General features: G+C 37.8%; 1 long non-coding RNA gene across 3 annotated transcripts in view; it reads right to left on the bottom strand.

The window, feature by feature from the left end:
* Positions 1 to 5,065, bottom strand: part of LOC103922526 — a 31,420-nt gene that overhangs the window by 19,830 nt on the left and 6,525 nt on the right. For 2 of the 3 annotated variants that reach the window (XR_663887.1, XR_663888.1), the window contains exon 3: positions 4,583 to 4,671. This is a non-coding gene — a long non-coding RNA (uncharacterized LOC103922526). Of the gene's footprint in view, positions 1 to 3,286; positions 3,374 to 4,582; positions 4,672 to 5,065 lie in introns of those variants that run through there. The other variant, XR_663889.1, reaches the window with a different exon arrangement.

The following is a 5,065-nucleotide window of genomic DNA, read 5'->3' as shown; positions in this document are numbered from 1 at the left end:
CACGGGATGTGTTTCCAGCCATCCGGTGGTTGCTTCCACCATGGTGAGCACATGGCGCTTGCCTTGGCGGGTTTGTGGGAGTGTGATATAATCAATCTGCCAGGCCTCCCCATATTTATATTTCAGCCATCGTCCTCCATACCAGAGGGGCTTTAACCACTTGGCCTGTTTGATCGCAGTGCACGTTTCACATTCATGGATAACCTGTGCAGTAGTGCCCATGGTGAAGTCCACCCCTTGATCACGAGCCCATCTGTATGTGGCATCTCTTCCCTGATGGCCTGATTCTTTCCCCCATCCTACTGTGGAGGGGGTGGTGGTGGTTATGAGCAAGTGGCTGTGTGGTACTTAGTTGCTGGCTGGGGTTAAATCATGACACACAGTCTGACTATTTCGAGACTGTTTCATGTCTGGATGATTGTTCCCACAATCTCCATTTTCTCCACTATAATATACTCAGAACATCCCCTCTCTTTTTTCCCATTATAGCTGTATTGGAGATAGACAATAGCTCAGTTTCTTCCATTACTGCATCCAACTATAAATGAGAAGAAATTAAATGTACTGAAAGGACGATTCTTTCTACAGTGTTGACCTGTAAGACATTTTTACAGCATATATTCATTCATACCTACCTATAATACAACTGTACATACTATATATATTAATTTCAAGTAATATAGGAATATTTAAGGATGTATATTAATACAGTATCTTCCTTTCTTTCTTATGACTTATAAGAAAGTATTAAAAGGTCTCTTTTCCCATGGAATCAGAAACAGGCAGTCATTCTCTAGGAATGAATGAAATGCATTTTGGGTTTTTGTCAAGCAGAGGTAACATACCACATAATCTAATTATTTCCTGACCTCTGCTTCCGTCCCCATCATTTCTTCCCTTTCATATCCTGTATATCAGCTCAGCTGGGCAAATTCAAACCCAAAGGAATTTTTGGAACTGAGACTCAAATTGGATCTTTTCCAAAGTGAGTTCTGAAGCAGTAAAATACCCCATCAAGGGACACAACAGATTTGACACCACCTGCTATTTTAAATAAGTCTCAGATCTCTTCTTCAAAGATACCTCTTGCCTACTTTAAACATGAAGCTTTGAGTTGGACTCACAAGCCTTTGGCAGATGCTATATCCTATATCGAACAGGTTAGACTACACAGAGTAGCACTTTCTAACTGTCAAACCCATGGAGAGAAGCAGAAGCTACTTATACCGTTGCTCTGCTGTTTCTTTCAGCTGTCCATCAACTGGCCATGCAGTCATGATGACTGTCCACAGGTCTGCAGGTGACTGGATCAAGTCATACAAGAAGGAGCAGGGTCACAAACTACTGCATATAATTCCTCAGCTTGACAATGGTTTTGTCTTGCAGTTTCAGCCTGTTACGGTGCAGAAGTGGAAACATCTGTTCTTACCTGCATTCTCCTCAGCGTTAAGGACACTAAGGGCATGAAAATGACTTACCGACAGTCATCTATACAGGACTAATGTTCTAAAATAACAGACATTCCAGTTTATTACACAAAATTTTTGATTAAGTTAGCGAAAGTTAGAAAGACCAGATCACTGCAAACAAAAAGGCTCAGCAATACCACCCACAGAATGAAGACCACACCTACTGAATATTAGATTAATTAAGCTAAATACGAGACTAACTATGAGGCTAAATATCACAGACTAACAAACCAGAATTGATCCATCAGAAACTATGCCCAATGAACAAGCAAAGCAGACAGAGGATGTTCCAGTTACTAAAACTTTTTAAGATCCTTAGCCTAACATAATTTAAGATAGAGGCCAGAGTAGAGAGAAAGGAACAAATCTTTCTCACACTGGTCTCAAGACAAACAATGCCGAGAATAATCAAAGAAAGGTGCCCATTAGGACACGCGCACCCTTGTCTTCTTTAGCTCTGTCCCAGACATCACTGGGTGTTCCTCTGACATCTGCACCCTTAAGTACTTTCTTCCCAGCCTCCACCCCTTTAGTCCTCTCTCTGTTTTGTCTAGTTTCTGTTTCTACTGGCTTTTTTCCACTTTTTTCCCCTCTGGATTTCGTTCACAAGGCAGAAGGAATAAACTCTGACATCAACTGTCTCAACCACTTTTCTCTCCCCTCAGAGGTACGGTTATTGTCTTCAACATTGGCCTTCCAGTTGCTGAAGTTTTGGCTGTTCTGCAGACCTTTCTTTCCTTCATGCATATACGCTGGACTTGACAATTTTTTGCTGAAATGAATACATTTCCTTGCTTATGCTTTAATGATTCGGATAACTTCTGATGAAAAAAATGCTGTTCTTAGCAAAGTCCTGATTAGCAATCAGCTCTGCTCCAGGTAGTTTTAGAGGAAAATGGTTCCTGAGGAAAACTCACCGGCATAACAAAGATGAGAAAAAAAATGAAAGTTGCTACTAGCGTGCCTATAATTTAAAAGGAATCTAGGCCCTTTATTTCACTGTCCCATTTCACCAACCTCAGCTGATCAGTTAAATCAGAATACCATGTTTTCTGGAGCAATGACCCCACTCCTTTGTCTCCAACATGAACTGAAATTAGGCTGCAGACATTATACACATCTATTCTTAACAACTACCTATCTATTGTTTCAATATGGGGGTGTCCTGTATACAGGGATAGGGCAAGTATATGAGCAAATATGGAAAACTGTTACATGCTCAGGCATATCTGATAAGGCTAATCCCTCTATTAACAAAGCCCCTTAGCAGAGAGGGAGCTTATCTGGGAAAAAAATGAGATTTTTGCTAGCATAATCAAAGCACCTCAAATGAAGTAAGCTGTATCATAGAAAAGAACTCCTCTGCCAATTCAAACTGCATCTCCATAATGGATGGAGAAGTGCATGTGTAGCTCTGTAAGCCAGGGGTGTGATTTTTTCCCACAGTCTTGATCAATACAGCTACACTTTTAATAATGTGTGGTGTGGAGCTAGCCTTAATTTGCCATTTTCTTGCAGAATATAGAAAGATTAATACTTCAATTTATTATAAAAACATGTTTGGCATTATAATCAATGCTATTTGAATTATAATAACAATATATTTATGAACTATTCAACCAGCACATAGGGTGATAAGAAATTGATGATTCAGCCACTGAGCAATACAATTTGTTCATTTCTCACTCACTTGAAAATAAGCTTGAATTTCTATTAAAATTGTTGTGGTAATAGCTGTTGCAAGTATGTGTAACAGTGACATCTACTCTTAATGCCTGCAATTGTTTCTGTAATACAAAAATATTATTACCTTGTTTTGCTATTGCAATGCAGGTTATCTGACTGAGCACAAAGCTGTGATTCAGTTAAACATATATTGTTGTCAGAAATCGTTTCAGTTTGTCCTACAATATATGAAAATAAAATTACTGTCAGCAAGAAAATTATGAACTAGTTCACAGAAGAGAGACTAGTATAAAGTAAAATCACTGAATGCGAAACTCTACAAAATATCTGAAGGCAGGAAGCGGTAACAACTTGAGCAGGAGCTAACAATATTGGCACTGTTGTTAAAAAGAAAATTATTATATTATAATCGGATGTATTGTCAGAAATAGCAGATGGAAACCAAATAAATCACTTAAATTATTTCACTTAATTCCAATCTGTCAGCCTGAAACAATGGATTTTTAAAAGATAAAATATCCAGAACAGTAAAATTACACACAGAAGCAACTCAGCAAATAGAACCCAGAAGTAAAGATTACAAACGTAAAAAGATCAACTTAAATAATTTTCTGACACTCCAAAATTACTGCAACACAAAAGATGATAAAAAATGAATTGAATAGAGCAAAGACCGAGTACTTTCATTATCTCATTAAGATTGATGTAAAAACAATGTTTAGAAGAGTAAGCTTGAGCAAAACAGTTAAAAAAAAAAAAACTAAAAAAAGCTATGAGATTCCCTCATATAAGCTGATTTGCACCAATGTTGTATCACTGATTCAAATTTGTATCACTAATTACTGGTTTACGTGAACATAAGAAGAAAGAACAGGTCCCTTCAACACTAAGAAGAGGCAGGCAATTGAACAATATGCAAGAGTCACCAGAGCTACGGAAAGCTGAACATGACAGCTATCACTCAGGGTATCGCAGGAATGATGAAAACAATGTTGCACTACGCAAAGAGGGCTAGGTGACCTACTAGTCATTCTTTCAACCCAAAAGATTTTCTAAAGAAGGGCATGTTGCAATCTTCGTCAGAAAAATTTATTTTAATACTTTCGCTTTTTAATAGCTTTGTTTTACTAAGCTTTGAAAACAAATTAGACCTATTTTCTAGGTCATGCAACTTAGGTGCATCTGAATACTGCATTCACACAACCCATTGTTTCTCCAGTTTGGAAACAAACAAACAAACATAAAAAACCCACTAGGTAAGCAGGAGAACTAGGTGAAGAACTCATTTTCCTGATCAGGACATAAACCACATCAGAACACTACTGCTGGGAAGTGTTACTCGCTAGCAGCAAGAGAAACTTTTATTGTGTATTACGGAAAATATAGAGGGCTCCAGCCTGTAAGTTAGCTTCTCTCTGATCACATACCTGCCCAGATGTCATTGATACTGTTTGCAGCTGTCATACCTTCCAAGAAATCTGGTCAACACCGTGAGAAACATATCTCTGGGAATGAACTGGAACATATAGAAAAGCGAAGTACAATTTTAATCATCTCTTAGCACTGATTTCAGAAACAAAAGCAAACTACTATCTTTAGGAAAAGTAAGACAAAAAAAGATGGGAAATAGAACATTTCAAGGTATCTTTGAGTATCTATCAAACCTAAGATTAGGACCCTGGAAATGTAGGCTTTGCTTGAGAAGGAAACCTTCTTGACCTTCCCTTTGCCCTGAAGGTCACAGTTTTTTAATAGCTGTTGTACAGCAAAACAATGTCCAGATCTCATTTCTTCATGCAAAATATATTCCAACTAGAATTAAAAAAAAAAAAAAAAAACAAAGATCCTTCCTCAAAAGCTAAACACAACACATCAAATTTGCATTATACCCTCAACGCCACAAAACTCAG

The sequence above is a fragment of the Pygoscelis adeliae genome, unplaced genomic scaffold (genome assembly GCF_000699105.1).
Source record: "Pygoscelis adeliae isolate BGI_AS28 unplaced genomic scaffold, ASM69910v1 Scaffold167, whole genome shotgun sequence".
Taxonomy (NCBI): domain Eukaryota; kingdom Metazoa; phylum Chordata; class Aves; order Sphenisciformes; family Spheniscidae; genus Pygoscelis; species Pygoscelis adeliae.
Note: the sequence above shows the minus strand (reverse complement) of the source record. Positions and strands in the feature narration are given on the sequence as shown.